This window comes from Delphinus delphis, chromosome 12 (assembly GCF_949987515.2).
Source record: "Delphinus delphis chromosome 12, mDelDel1.2, whole genome shotgun sequence".
NCBI lineage: Eukaryota > Metazoa > Chordata > Mammalia > Artiodactyla > Delphinidae > Delphinus > Delphinus delphis.
In genome coordinates this window covers 36,519,399-36,535,683 of record NC_082694.2, presented here as the reverse complement: position 1 = coordinate 36,535,683, position 16,285 = coordinate 36,519,399, and the positions used below count along the sequence as shown (strand labels likewise).

At 37.9% G+C, this 16,285-nt stretch overlaps 1 protein-coding gene across 6 annotated transcripts in view; it reads right to left on the bottom strand.

Annotated features, from left to right (window-relative positions):
• VPS54 (VPS54 subunit of GARP complex) overlaps positions 1-15,545 on the bottom strand; it is a 95,048-nt gene extending 79,503 nt beyond the window's left edge. Inside the window, exon 1 of one of the 6 annotated variants that reach the window (XR_009521442.1) lies at positions 13,579-13,948. The gene's annotated coding sequence lies outside the window, so the exon portion shown is untranslated. Of the gene's footprint in view, positions 1-4,287; positions 4,566-13,578; positions 13,949-15,523 lie in introns of those variants that run through there. The other 5 variants (XM_060026497.1, XM_060026496.1, XM_060026499.1 and 2 more) reach the window with 5 other exon arrangements.
• Positions 15,546-16,285: the final 740 nt, after the last annotated feature.

Here is a 16,285-nt window from a genome sequence, read left to right as displayed (position 1 = left end):
AAAACCTCCTTTAGATTTGGAAATTAGGAAGTGACCACATCACATTGGGAAGCGATATCAAGTCCAATACAGGGGGTAGAAGCAGAATGCAGAGGTTAGAGTGAACTAGGTAAGGAAATTAACACACAATGGCTATTGTTTCAAGAGACTCAATTATGAGATTACAAAACAGAATATATAGTACAATCTCATTTTGGTATAAAAACTTTATATAGCTATATATAATGTATAAAAAGGTATATGACAAAATGTTAACGGTGGTTATATAATAGGCTTTTCCTGACCACAGTATCTAAGCACATCCTCCCCTTACTCTATCCCCCATCCAACACACATATCCCTGTTATTCTCTACTAGTAGCATTATGGTTTGTGTACTTTATAGTACTTTCTCAAATTATAACTATTTATTTACCTGCTTATTTCCTGTCTCTCTCTCTACATCATAAAATTATATTTGTTTCATTCATCTTCCTATACCACACCCAGCACAGATGAATGTTGGATGAATGAATGAATAAATGAATGACTCTCATGGAAAAGGAGGTAAGCACACACAAGCCACTAACAATATCTCATATAAGTTCACGTGTATTCAAAACAATCTAAAAACCTAAGTCGAGAATACGCTACCTTGTTTGTATAACATTACCTAACTTTCTAATATTTGATTCTAGATTTCTACCTTTCCTGTAACACAGTATAATATATTGGTTAAGAAAACTAGCCATAAAGTGAGTTAGATCTCTGTCATTTAATAGTTGTGTGACCTCTGACAACTTTCTTACATTCCTCTCAGTTTCCTCGTTTATAAAATGGGACAGCAACAGTGTCTTCCTCATAGGAATGTTGTAACATTTAAATGAAATACAATTTACATAATCTATGTACTTGGCACATAGTAGACATTCAATAAATAATTGCAACTACTACTATTTACCATTATAAACATCTTAAGCCTTAACATTTGGACTGTGCCATACAAAGTTTTAAAATAAATTTAAACTTTAGGCTTCTAAGCCTCCTCTATTCGTGTCCCTTGCTTGAGTGCGCCTAGTTTGGGTTGGGTGGGGGGAAGCAAACCAATATGGGCAGATATAATTTACTGTCAGAAAAGTAGTCAAAGCATAGAACAGTGGTCCTCAAAGCCATGCCAGTAAAAGGAAAGAAAAAAGAGTAGTGGAAAATGATGATGAAGCTAGAATAAACAGTAGCCTAAAACAGAAGCAATTTTTGATAAAAACTGTGAGAGAGAAGAGGGATGATGAGGCAGAGAAGCTAGAAATAATGCTTTGGAAGACATTTGAATAAAGGTCAAAATTCAATCCATGGGAGTAGAGTGGATGATATAAATATTACAATCTCTGAGTTGGATGGGACTTTCAGAGATCATCTGGCTCAACTTTCTACCGAATATATGAATCCTTTCTACAAGGGGTCTTTCTACCTCCACTTGAAAACATACAGTAATAGAGAACTGACTACTTCAAAAGCAGATTATTACTACAAAACAACTATAATTGTTTTAGGAAAAAAATTATGTCTTGTAGTAAACAGAATTCTGCCTCCCTGAACTTTGCATCACCGTTCCTAGTTCAATTACATTACAGAAATATTAGTGTAAATAATTCTAGTCGCAGGAAAGTAATATTACAAAGGAAGAAAGTGCAGAAAAAGAGGGCCAATGAGAGCTCAGAGCAAGGGGTGGGGCCAATACATGTAAGAGGTAAGGAAGAAAGCAATCAGAAAAACCATCCTACAGAAGCCAAGGGAGAAGTGTCCAGGAAGAAAGTGTGAAAAGTAGTGTCAACATGCTGCAGACAGAGAGGTCAAGAAGGTTATTAACTTCAGAAAGGATACTGGATTAGAACAGTCTTAGGACAGTGTTTGGGACAGACGCCATACCACAAGAGGTTAAGTAAGTGATGAAGTAACAAAAGCAACAATATCAACATATTTTTGGTGATGAAAAAAAAGCGATTAGAGTTGAGCAAGAATTATTTAGGCCATGGGAGGCTGGAGCACATTTATAGGCAAACAGCAAGAAATCAACTGAAGGGTGAGATTAAAAGAAACAAGAAAAAGTGGTGGAGAAAGGAGATGAGAGAGAAAGAAGAGTTAGATACTCATGGGAATGGGATGGGGTGGAGAGGAGGAAGCAGAAAAAAAGATAAAGAATAATCATACCCAGAGACTATGAGGCACATTGGGCTATGCCCCACCTTGAGAAAAACAGGACTTTGTCAGGCAGCAGTAAGAAAATGAACAAGCTGATCCAGAAAAGTTGCCTTCCATCCTACTCTTCTGCCTAATGCCCTTATCCATGATGGGCAGGCAGATCAGCTGGGACTTGGGTGAACCTGGATTGCCTCACTCCTACCACTAGTTCTGAAAATTCTCTTAAGTCCTAAGATTAAGAGTGCAATGAAAATACGTTATCTATGAAATAAGGAAGGATGGCAGAGGAGAGGGAAGCAACAGAAAGACAATAAGATGAATTACATCATTACTAATATTTGACTAAACACTACACGGTTCATAATTGCTTGCTTTCATTCAGATTATTTTGTTGGTCTTCCTAACAACCTAGCAAGAAAAACATTTCTGAGTGAATCTGTGAATGAATGAATCATTGATCCCTATTATGTGGATAGAGAAACAGGTTCAAGAGTAACTTGGCTTCAAACCATTTAGCTACTTAGTTGTGAAGATGCGACTTGCATTCAGATCTTCTGATTCAAAATTCCATGTCACTGTCACCAAACCACACTGCCTCTCCGGAGAGAGAAAAAAAACCCCAAAAACCTATGTTTTTCACTACTGCCTCCCATCCATTTCAGGCACCCAGTGCTCTACTTTTCTGTCTTCTTTTTCTCCTTATCAGATCAATTACTGATCCAATAACAATTATTTAGAAGAACAAGTCCATCTTGTTGGGGTTTTTTTTTAAGGTTTTTTTGATGTGGACCATTTCTTTTAAAGTCTTTATTGAATTTGTTACAATATCGCTTCTGTTTTGGTTTTTTGGCCGTGAGGCATGTGGGATCTTAGCTCCCCAACCAGGGATCGAACCTGCACCCCCTGTGTTGAAAGATGAAGTTTTAACCACTGAACTGCCAGGGAAGTCCTCTATGTCCATCTTGTATTAAAAATAAATGATAGCAATAATTAACATCTGATTGTGATCATTTTTTAAAGACTATTTTTTAGGGCAGTTTTAGGCTCAAATAATTTTATAAGACTGGGACTGCTAGAAAATTATTACTCAAGGAAAAAGACACTTTTCATCAGTATAATTTACTACTTTTGTTAACAAAAGGATAATTCCTGAGCTGCAATGAGGGACAAATACGCTACTATGGGCTATCAAGATGAGAAGACAAATACTTATTTATATGATAGCATTAATTTGTTAGTATTTCTTGAAAGCCCAAATCTTTAGGTTTAAATTTTAGCTTCAGTATTAAGATAACTGTGAGCAATAATGTATATGATATACAATTTTTTAACATTTTAAGTACTTTAAAAATTACGATTAAACTAGATTCTGTCAGATGATAAATCTTATATAGTAGAGAAGTTTATTATTTGTGTCTTAGCTGTATGAAAGAAGCTTAACTATACCATTTACCAGAAATTGGCTCTTAAAATTCCAAAAATGTTGTGGCAAGTGCTTTTTTTTTTTTTTTAACTTATATTTCCCAACACATGTGCATGCTCAGATACAGATGCACATACATTCAATAAGTAAAGGGAAAAATCACCTAAATAATCACATAAGAAAGATCTTTTTAAAGCCCTCAGGATGTGTACTAACACTATACATGTTTGTGATTTGTGAAAAATTGATCTAAAATTCACCAAGTAAGCAAGATAACTTCATGATGAGTCTTCAGAATAGCTCTTAGAATTTAAAAATTTCCTATAAATAAAATGACTTACAGATCTCTTTGTTACTCACATCACTCTGTTATTGGTCAAGTCAGTCATACAATCAACTAGGTCATTCCATCATTGGATGACTTGATTTTTTTTTTTATATATATACAGCAGGTTCTTATTAGTCATCAATTTTATACACATCAGTGTATACATGTCAATCCCAACCTCCCAATTTATCACATCACCACCACCACCCGCTGCCACTTTCCCCGCTTGGTGTCCATACGTTTGTTCTCTACATCTGTGTCTCAATTTCTGTCCTGCAAACCAGTTCATCTGTACCATTTTTCTAGGTTCCACATATATGCGTTAATATACGATATTTGTTTTTCGCTTTCTGACTTACTTCACTCTGTATGACAGTCTCTAGATCCATCCAGTCTCAACAGATGACTCAATTTCATTCCTTTTTATGGCTGAGTAATATTCCATTCTATATATGGACCACATCTTCTTTATCCATTCATCTGTCAATGGGCATTTAGGTTTCTTCCATGACCTGGCTATTATAAATAGTGCTGCAATGAATATTGGGGTTCATGTGTCTTTTTGAATTATGGTTTTCTCTGGGTATATGGCCAGTAGTGGGATTGCTGAGTCATATGGTAATTCTATTTTTAGTTTTTTAAGGAACCGCCACACTGTTCTCCATAGTGACTGTATCAATTTACATTCCCACCAACAGTGCAAGAGGGTTCCCTTTTCTCCACACCCTCTCCAGCATTTGTTGTTTGTAGATTTTCTGATGATGCCCATTCTAACTGGTGTGAGGTGATACCTCATTGTAGTTTTGATTTGCATTTCTCTAATAATTAGTGATGTTGAGCAGCTTTTCATGTGCTTCTTGGCCATCTGTATGTCTTCTTTGGAGAAATGTCTATTTAGGTCTTATGCCCATTTTTGGATTGGGTTGTTTGTTTTTTTAATATTGAGCTGCATGAGCTGTTTATATATTTTGGAGATTAATCCTTTGTCAGTTGCTTCATTTGCAAATATTTTCTCCCATTCTGAGGGTTGTCTTTTGATCTTGTTTATGGTTTCCTTTGCTGTGCAAAAGCTTTGAAGTTTCATTAGGTCCCATTTGTTTATTTTTGTTTTTATTTCCATTACTCTAGGAGGTGGATCAAAAAAGATCTTGCTGTGATTTATGTCAAGCAAGTGCTTCTTAAAATATGACATATTTGAGATATTTTAAATTACTATGATTAAAAAATAATCTCTACTAACTTCCATCACATCGATCTTCAGTTGGACATTACAGTGTGGTGTTTTTTTTCTTGCATATATCAGTATTTCTAAATTGGGGGAAATCAAGTTGAAGCTAAAGGAACAGAAAATAAGAACAAAGTTGTGCTAATCTAATTTGCTTTTTCCTTACATTCCCATTTGACATGTATGAGACCCTGGGCCTTGTAGGAAACTCTGAATACAGGTGTTTCCTGAAGTTCCTTATTTACTTTGATTTAGTGACAAGAAGGAACAGTAAGAGAGAAATTTGGCCAGAAGGATAAAAAGTATAAATATTTGTAATATTAAATTTACGTATTTTTAAATGGCTATAAGTACTATTTCACGTGTGACATTCTTATCAGGAATAAAATCACAAATATCCTCAAAAAACAACATAAATATATTTTTTAAATCTAGATGTTATTAAAATTAAAAACAATGTCTTTTTTCCCCAGCACTCATCAGAGACTTAATACACTAAAATAACATACTATAGCAACCGTTGAAATTAATGAAGGGTTCACAGGCCTGGAACTGAATGATAAAACTGTATTGTGAAAAAAATCTGTCTCTAGCATGTAAAAAATTGAATGAAATCAAAATATAACTTGGATGCTTTATTATACTCCGTTAGGGCATTGATATTACTGTATTACTAGTGAAATTTTTGTCAGAGTAAATCAGATGAGAACACTGGTATTCTGTTCTTGGTGTCTTGACCAAAGATTAACAAATAAATCCTAAAATCGCTCAAAGTTATTGGAGAGTACAAATGTCTTAAATATGCAAACCAGTAGATACTTATTAACATTTCTACAAAAAGAGTAAATTTAAAAGAAAATCTGTATAATCGACCCTACCTTGAAAATAGTTGCTAAGAGAAAATTATATATTAATGTTTTCCTAAGAAAGACAAAAATGACACTAGGATTTATCCACTGCTTTGGGTTATCCCTGCCTTGCTTCTTTCTAGAGTAAAAACAATCTAGTGTTAAGTCTATCTTTGTAAATAAAATACATTTTGTATTTAGATCCTTGAAGAGAACGGTCTTCAAATAATCTAAACAAGTATGTACTCTATAAATGTTAAGTAATAATAAAGATGATGCATTCAAGAAATTGTTTTTAGAGAAAATAAAGCAAAATAGCTAGAAACTCACCTTCAGTGAGTCAGTAAGTGGTTCAAGAATGAAAATATTAAATGTTAGTTTGAGGTATAAAGTAAATAACTATAAAGTTTATTAGTACTATAACCCCAAACCAACAATAAATTAGCATTTTAATTAATTACTGCTTGATTACCTCTATACCTCCTCTCCCCACTGTTTGGGTCTCTTAGCCCAGTTCTGCCTCACAAGCTTCTCCACTTAGCTTGGATCTCATGGTCAATTACTTCAACAGTCTCCCTTGGATGTTCAATTCTCCCTTCCCTCATCCATCTTCAATACAATCTGTCTTTGCTTTGTTCCTGGCTGCAGAACACTGCCAGAGAAAATTTATGTAAAACAAGTAGATTATACATTTATGAGTTCCAATCTCAGATGAGGCTCTGCTTAGCAGTCCTTTCACTTATTTATCCTCAAGCACTCTCTTTCCCAATCCCCACAGTATTCATAACAAATTTTCATTACTCTCATGTCCCCTAGCTTACCTCCATCAATCTCACGCTCAAAAAGTAAATGTCTACCACATAGCAATAAAAAAAAGTCCTCAGATATGACTTCTTCCATCCATATCCAAACGTACCTAATTCTCACCTATACACAACTCCTAACTTTCTGAGGTACAGTATAGGTGTCTACTCTTTTCCAGAGTTAATCCCCCAACCTGCTGTTCTTGATCTCATCTTTCTGCACTTCATCTGAGACCTTGTCCTATTAATTATTCCCTGACTCTCCTGACTCTCCTATTGTCAATCTCATCAATCCATCAAAAAAAATGTTCAAGTACTAAATTAGAGTTCTTTCCTTCAACTCTATCTATTCAAGCTACTTCTTCTTGCCTCCCCTTCACTGGCAAACCTCTATTTTCTCTCTGGTCTACCTCCTTAGTTATCCATCTTCCATCTTCACCACTCACTTGGCTCTGGAAAAGGTGAGGAATGACCTGATTTCTAAATTCAATTGCTTATATTCAGTTTTCATCTAACCTGACCTCACTGCTCTCAAAAATCAATGAAGGTAATAAATGTAGATGGAATGAAAGAATTAGAAAAATCACCCTTTGTAACCCTCCAATGCAATGACTGATTCAAACAAGGATCATTAATGGATGCTAAAACCGTTAGTTTAAAAGATTGTTAGGAACAGGATATTTACATGGCAATGAAGTATCACGCTATCCATTATGTATTAAATAGTAGAGATCTGTCAGTTCTCACCTTTACCAAGTGATCAAGCTGGAATCACCAACAGGGGACAGCCTGACATTATGTGTCTCCTGATGTGATAAAGTGGTGGGTATATATATCATCTTTGTGGTATTCTTGCCAGAAATATTCTACCAGAATCGAATCATAAAGAAACAGACTAATTCAGAATATGGAAGATACCTGAGGACAAATGCCTCTACTTTTCAAAAGATAAATCCAAGAAGAAAGGGAGACAGTGGGACTAGTCCAGATTGGGAGAGACTAAAGAGACATACAAGCCAAATGCAATGTATGAATCTTGACTGAATCTTGCATTAAAGGGAGAAAAAAAGCTATAATTTTGGGACAAATGGGAAAATTTAAGTATGGACTATATGTTGAATAATGTTATTGAGTAATTGTTGACATTCTTAGGTATCATAATGGTATTGTGGTTACGTGAGAGAATGTCCCTGTAACTGGGAGATGCATGCTTAAGTATTAGGAATGAAGCATCATAATACCTACATCCTGTTTTCAGGTTTGGCAAAGGGGTGTGTGGTGTGTGTGTGTGTGTGTGTGTGTGTGTGTGTGTGTGTGTGTGTGTGTGTGTGTGTGTGTGTGTGTGTGTGTGTGTGTGTGTATGGTGTGTGTGTGTTCGTTCTACTATTCTTTTGACTTTTCTGTGGGTTTAAAATTTTTCAATAATAATAATAATGCACAAATGAAGGCTTACTAAGAACTGAACATAAGTAGAAATGAGTCAGATAGATGAAGGGGAGAAAGGGTGTGATAAGGAGAACACTTCAGGAATAGTGAACAGTAGTGCAAAGGCTTGGAGGGAAGAGAGAGCTCATTGCCAGAAACCACAAGTAATTCAATCTGTCTATTTTAGGGGAACAGGGAGTTGTGGAGAGTCATTAGGCTAGAGAGATAAGTTGGGAAAAGAACTTAAATGAATTTATAAATCTGTTAAAGGAATAAGGAATGTGGGTTTCATCATGAGGAAAGTCACAGAAATAATTTCAGCTGAGGAATGATATAATCAAATTTGTCCTTAAGAAAAATCACTGATTATAGTACTGAAAACAGATTGGAGAAGACTAATACTAGAAGAGACCAAACAGGAAACTTGTAGGTGAGAGATGACAGTAGCCTGAACTCAGATAATGGTAGAGGAGATGGAGAAAACTGGATAGATTCAAGATATACTCTTTTCAGTATTCCATATCCAAATTTGTAACTGCCTACTGGGCATCCTCACCTACAAGTCTCAGAGATACCTAAAATTCAATATATCCAAAACTTAAATTCATTATCTACCATCTTTATCCACCCTCTCTTACCTGCCAAAAACGTTATTCCTTCTCTAGCTCAGTTAACAACACCATCTATGTAGTTTACCAAGCTAGAAACACTAGAGCCAACTTAACTCCCTGACCTCTCCACATTCTTCAAAGTCTATACCAACTTGAACTGTCCTATGGATTCTACCTTTAAAATTCATCACAAATCCATCCCTTGCTCTCCATCCCAACTGACACTGCTATAGTTTAGGATTTTACTTAGCCAAATTGAAAAACAAAACAAAATAAAAACAAAACAAAACAAACAAGGGCACAAACTTTCTTGACATAACAATTATGATTTCAAAATTTTACTTTATTCACTCCTCATGAGAAAAACATCATAAAATATGATGAATTACCACAATATTCATACACAACCCTTAAAATATGAAGAAAGGCATGAATAGTAAATGAAGACAGAAGGAATTATTCCCAGCAAGGTAACTGATGCAGATAACTATAGCTTACTCTTGATAAGGCTAAAACTTTTTGTATAAGGCACTGTTGAAATTTTTAATTCTTAAATTATACATTTTTATGACTTTTCAAAGAGCATATTTTGAAAACAAGGTAACCTATTCTTTATAACTTAATTTCACCATTTTAATAATCAGTTTTTTTGTTTTGTTTTGTTTTTCGCGATACGCGGGCCTCTCACTGTTGTGGCTTCTCCGTTGCGGAGCACAGGCTCAGCGGCCATGGCTCACAGGCCCAGCCGCTCTGCGGCATGTGGGATCTTCCCAGACCAGGGCACGAACCCGTGTCCCCTGCATCGGCAGGCGGACTCTCAACCACTGTGCCACCAGGGAAGCCCAATAATCAGTTTTATACTGTGTTGTAATAGTGATACCCTCAGGTGCTACTGAAGGAAGTCAGTCTGCCCCTAGTTGGAAGAGCTCCAGATTATGGCAATAATACTAGTTCTTTTACTAGTTTGTTAGCAATATATTCTTAGAACTTCTCTCTTCTCCCTAGAGAGGTTGACAGCAGTTACTATTCTCTGCCTAGCTTTCTATATTCCTGCTTTGGCACCATCTAATTTGATTCTTCTGAAACAAGTAACTCTTTTTTTATTAACTGAGGTATAATTGACATATAACATTATATTAGTTTCAGGTACATTAACTAACTCATATAGTATTTTACAGTTGACATAGCATCTTAACACACATTACCTCATTTAATTCTCACAATAAGTTTATAATGCAGGAATTATCACTATTCCTACTTTATAGATGAGAAAACTGAGGCTCAGAAAGATTGAGTAATTTATCTAAAGTCATAAGGCTGGTAAATAGCAAAAGTGATTCCAACTTTTCAATCTTTTCTTCTTCTTTCACCAAATTAAGCTTGTTATAAAGAAATTAGAGTCAAAAGGGGCCCATAAGAAAAAAAAAAGATGAGATTCATGTACAAGCTTTGAATTTTTCTTCATCACAACATACACAATTAATTAAAACACTTTAGCTTACTTTCTCTCCTTTCTTCGCAGTTGAAGCTACCAGGAAAAGAAATCTAGATAGAGAAAATACTATTTATCTATTTCCAATTTCAAAAACCTATGCACCAGTAACAAACAATTCAAAACATAATAGTTCAAATCTGCAGTAAAGTAAGGCTGCCATTTTCAGGAAAAAATTTTTTTACCCTAGATTTGAAGACAACTAAACAGACTAAAGAATATCTGCATTATGTCACAGATTTCCTTTCAATTTTCCCTCAACCGCCTCCCCCTGCAAAGAGAGAGAATTGCTAGAGGACCTAAAGTTTTATGTAACCCACCAAACAATGCCCACTGAAAATATTTTCCAATCTGGTGGGAGTCAAGCACATTTGCTCAGGCCCTTACCAGAATAACACAAACTACAGGATTAGAACATTACTGATATGTAGGGTCAGATAATTCTTTGTTGTGTGTGGGGGGTAGGATGGAGTAGGACATGTCCTGTGCATCCTAGGATATTTAGCAATAGCACCGCACCCTCAGTTGTGACAATGAAAAATGTCTTCGGACACTGCCAAACGTTCCTTAGAGGGCAAAACTGCCCTTATTTTAGTACCATTGGTTTAGATGTTAGGGTCCTGGGTCTTTGAAAAAGGAGGTCTCCAACCAGCCCTGTATAATTTTTAAAAATTAATTTTGTTTTTAAAATTTGGATTTTTAAAAATAAGATGGTAATAGTACAAGAAGATAGCTAAATAATATATATGCCATCCTCCTTTAGGTTAAAGCATTTTAGAGGATTTTGTAACATGAATCGCATCTACTGTCACCTCTTCCCCTCCATCCCAAAGTTGGGGAATGTCCAGTTCTCTCCCTACTCTGCTAGTAAAATGTCAAATACTTACATACATATATACATACATACTTATATATACATAGGATCTAAACAGTTCTAACTTGCAAATCCCCATCTCTTGCCTTACATTGTCTCATTGTGGTTCTTGAGCCATGCATTCTAGAGATTCAACCTTCCACTCTTCAGATTTCCTCATCTGGTTTCTGCCATTTATTTGCGAAGCAAGCAGGAAGTAAGCTGATGACCTTTAAGATCTTTTCCAGCCCTAATATCCTATGGCAAAAATACTCCTTCAACTTTTACTTACTGACTTCCAGCTGACTAAACCACCTCCTGAGATCACTTAAGTCATTAATCCTAACTTTTTTCTTTCTCCACTCTTTATAGCAATCCATGAGGAATACAACCAAACAGTATATCAACTGTTTAAAACATCACTTATTAATACCAGTGATCAGTTGATTATTTCCTGTCCAGAACTATTTTAAACATGGAAATTAATCTTAAAAGAAAAATTTTTCAGGGAGCTGATACTATTTATGAGTGAACCACAATTCACTCATTGAGATAGAAAGTATATTAGTGGTTGCCTAGGTCTGGGGCTGGGGTGGGGAGTAAGGGGAGTTTCTTTTTGGGGTGATGAAAATATTCTAAAATTAGATTATGGTGATGGTTACACAATTATGCAAATATACTAAATATGGATGAATTTAACACTTTAAATAAGTGTACTTTTACTCAATAAAGTATGTAAAAAGCTAAAAGCAGGAAAAGAATTTTAATCAACTTTTACTGATAGGAAAGGAATGTGATTAAGAGCAAATTCTGCAGTTTGCCATTTCAAGAGTTATGTAAGATTTGATTTTAATTCTGACATAAAAACTTAATACCTATTCAGAAATAAACCTTAACTTTTCCAGAAAACAAACATATGCAAATTTAATCATCTTTTCTTAGTAAACTTTGGATAATTTAAAAGCAACGGAAAACACTTCAGAAAGCCCAGTGTTAGAGTAACAATACCTCTCCAAGACCAAAATATATTAATATCATCAACAACAAGAAAATGTGAACAGCCTTTATAGTTTGGCATGCATTCTTTATAAAGAAAACCATAAAACATTTATTTCTTTTAAAAGTGACCCTCAGATTGTAATGTCTGTCCTGATAGTGCAATAATTCTGAAATTAACAAGCATAATTTTAAAACAGCCAAATCACAATAAAGTCTCAAACATCTAATCCCTCAAACCACAACTATCAGTCGCCCAAAATTTGCACGCATTGATCATTTTTACCAAAACCTATCATTAGCAATGATGACCACTATGAACAATCAAGTAATACCTATTTCTAGGAAATCAGACTCTGACTGCAATACAAATACAGTCAAACAAACAAATCCCATCATTCCATCTGTTCTATCATAACTGCTTAGAAGTCATTAAGGCTCTGAAGGTACTTTTCCAACTAGAACACTTCATCAGATATAAAAGTCAACCTGACTGTCCATCAAAATCTGCAGTTTAAGTTACCACAATAACACATATCTCAGTATACTATCATGACATCACTTGCCTTGTAAGCGTTTACTCTTAAGATTGCCCTGGGGTTTGACAAATCAGATAATTTAACCAATTAAAAGCAAAACACAAAAACATTCCAATTTAATTCTTCGAAAGTAAGGAGAGCCCCAATAAAGACCAAAATAAAGCTGGTGAAAGGGGAACTTTAAAAAAAATTGCAACCCGGGTCAACCAAAATTCTAAAAATACCATCCCGAACTCAGTACACGGACAGACCAAGTGTTAATTATAATGGGCAGGCAAAAGTTCCCTTGTCAACGACAGGAGGGCAGGGAAGGCCTGCCTTTGTACCAATGCAGAGATGGAAAGACACATAACTGAAGAAAAATTAATTATTGAACAAATGCTTGCGAGCTAAATTGCCAAACTGCAAAACACCGAGTTATTTTCTGGGTTGGCTTTCGGCAGGGGGAAAAAATGACTTTTTTAATTTAAATTATTCCAGTAGGATCAAAAAGGGGTAAGGGCCCGGCTAGAAAAAGAAAGGGAAAGTTTGGGGGCAGCGTCTAAGGCGGGTGGTGGCGGTTCCACAGCCCGGATCCCCGAGGGGAGACAGGGGCGAGAACGGCATAGCGGCCGCGGGCTGGAAGCGAGGAGCACAGCTGCCGGCCCCGATCCCGGAGGGAGAGTAAGAAGGAAGAGGAGGTGGTGGTGGCCGGGAGGAATGGAAGCTTCGGCGCTGGTCAGTTGTGACCGAAACTCTGCCGGCTCCGGCAGGGGAGGAGACAGAGGGGGTGGGGTCTCGGTCCTCCCTCTACAGGAGGTCGGGGTGAGGGTGGGCCGCGAAGCGCTGGGGGCCGCGTGCGGCCGGCCCGACACCTACCTGCGGGTCCCGGGCAGCAGCCCCAGAGCGAGGCCTAGTGCATCGCCGCCGCCTCCAACCCTCCACGTCGCGCCGAGGCTGCTGCTCCGCGGCCGCCGCCGCCCGGAACCCGGCTGGGCCCGAGCCCGGCTTCCCGCCCCCGCCCCGCGCCGGCTGGCTAGTCGGCTGGCGGAGCACAGGGCCGCCCTCTCGAGCCCAGCTCCGCTCGGGGGTGAGAGGCGGCAGCGGCAGCTCCCTCACGTCTCTCCCGGGTGTCCTGTCAGCCAGCAGTTTCCCCCGGGTCCGCAGCGCCGCCTCCGCCGCTCCTGCCACCGCCTCTCCCACATCCCCGGCCTCCAGAGGAGCCGCCGCCGCCGCCGCCGCCGCGCCGCGACCACTACTCTAGCGCTTCTGCTCCCTGCTCCACTGGTTCCCCTCACTCCGCCCGCCTGCCTCGGCCCGGCTAGGTCCGGGGAGACAGTGTCCGAGGCCGCAGTGAGGCCGCCGCAGCCCCCAGCCCACAATCCACCGCGCGGCTCCGCGGGGCGGGAGGCCGCGGCCCGGACCGGGGGTAGCTCTCGCCGCCTCAGGAGAAGGCCGGGGCCGGCGCTGGCGCCGCCGGCGTTCCCCCGGAGCGGGGAATACCCCGCGCGGCTGCTCGGCGCCTCCTCTAATCTATTCTAATAGTCCTCCAGGCAAAGAGAGAAACCCACGCTGAACTCGACTTTTCCCCACGACCCTTCCCCCACCCCGATGTGCTCTCGGCGGCAGCCAGGTGCCGTCTGCCGCCTTCTGAGGGACGGTCCGCGAACCCTCAGGGTGGCCTTCGCCCACCCCCCAGACCAACTGACTCCAAGCATCTCTCAACCACCCAGCGCCTATTAAGAAGATACTTCCACAACATTCCACCTCTCCTTTCACCCCCTTCAAAGTGAAGGATGCTCAGAATTTCCCAGTTAAGCGTCCTTTTAAAGGTTTAAGGTGACCCCTCCCCAACAATCCACTGGACTCTGGAAACTGCATTGTCTCTCTCTCGAGGCCTTCCCTCACCAAGTTCTTCTAAGTTTTCCCCTAGTTCCAGGCCTTCCTTCCAGGCACCTATCAAACTTCTCTGGCACTGAAATCAGTTATTCCTGCTATTTGACTGAGATGCTTGAAGTGTGTGTATATTATTAATACCTCCTCCCTGTGATTCTCAACGGTAATCCAATTTAGCCGGGTTTCAGAGGGCTGGTGATCTTAATCCAATAAAATACAATCCACAAGAAAGGGGATGTCTTAGGATATTTTTTAAAAGAGAGGAAAGGGCCATTTGAGTGCTTACGTCTTAATTTTAGGAAGATTTCTTTCAATTTTGAAATTATTTCTTTGCCTAAAAATATCAAAGTTTCAGGCATTTATAAGACACTTAAATCAAAAGTGAAAATATAAGTCTTACCTTTGGGGATTGAAAAAAAATGATTCAAATTTCACTTCTAAGAAGTCACTTTGAAAACTGCAAACATAACTCTTTGTGAAATAATAATTTACACACTAAGGAGCTAAAGTTGGGGGGAAGGGAAGGACAAAAGAGAAGGAAGCAACAAAAATAGCTGAGAGGAAATTCTTACAGTATGTTTTTCAAATTCAATCCTCTACAGTTTTGTAATAAGGAGAATGAGAATATCAGTCTCCAATATGAACTAAATTTAACTTTAAAATAAGAAATCCTCCTAAATCCCCAATCTCATATAAAACCAGATGAGTTTACATTATGAACATATCAAGGAAAGACTCACCAAATTTCATCAAAGGCCAGAAAGGAGAATAATTCACTTTAAATCTGGAATCAGTTCACAGATTATACTAAGAAATATAGCAGGTTCCTATATTTTGGAACATCAGGAAATCAACAATAGTTCAAAAGCTGCCTTAAACCTGGCAGTTTGGCCTTTTAAAAAATATTTGCATTTATATTATACCCCACCTTGTTTCAAAAAGATTCCAAGTTGCTGTAGTTGGCACTTGGGTTAGACAATAGCCACGAAGTATCTCCCAGACACTAGAAGAAGACAGACTGGTTTGCTTTCCTCATCCACCTGTAGATAACATACCATAGGAAGAAAATACACACTGAGTATTGCACTTAGTTCTTTCAGGGATCCAGCATGATTTTATTTTTACTTTTCCACAGAACAGTTCATAATCATGAATCTAAATGTAAAAGTAAATGGTAATGATCAGGTTTGCCAAAAATAAAACAAAACAAAAAACTGTTAACTGGACAAGTAATTTAGAAGTAGATAAATTTCAAATTAATTAATATGTTCACTTGTTATCCCTTGAATCATTTCAGTATTAAAAAGAAAAGCCAATGGTGGTGTGATGAATTGGGCGATTGGGATTGACATGTATACACTGATGTGTATAAAATTGATAACTAATAAGAACCTGCTGTATAAAAAATAAAGTTAAAAAAAATGATGGAATACTGAAAACTTGTATATTACTCCCAACAATTACTGAGTATATTATTATCACGTGAAATATTATAACATTTCTAGTGTTAGAAGATGTTTGCATCTTCTAAATCAGCTGCTTGATTACTTTGGAAACAATTATTTAACTCTGTTAGATTACCCTGTTACATTTCTCTTTGACACTGATATTCCACATTTTCATTTGATTACCATAATAGCAACTACCATTTACTAATAATTTACTGTGCTCCAAGATAGGGAAAACCAAG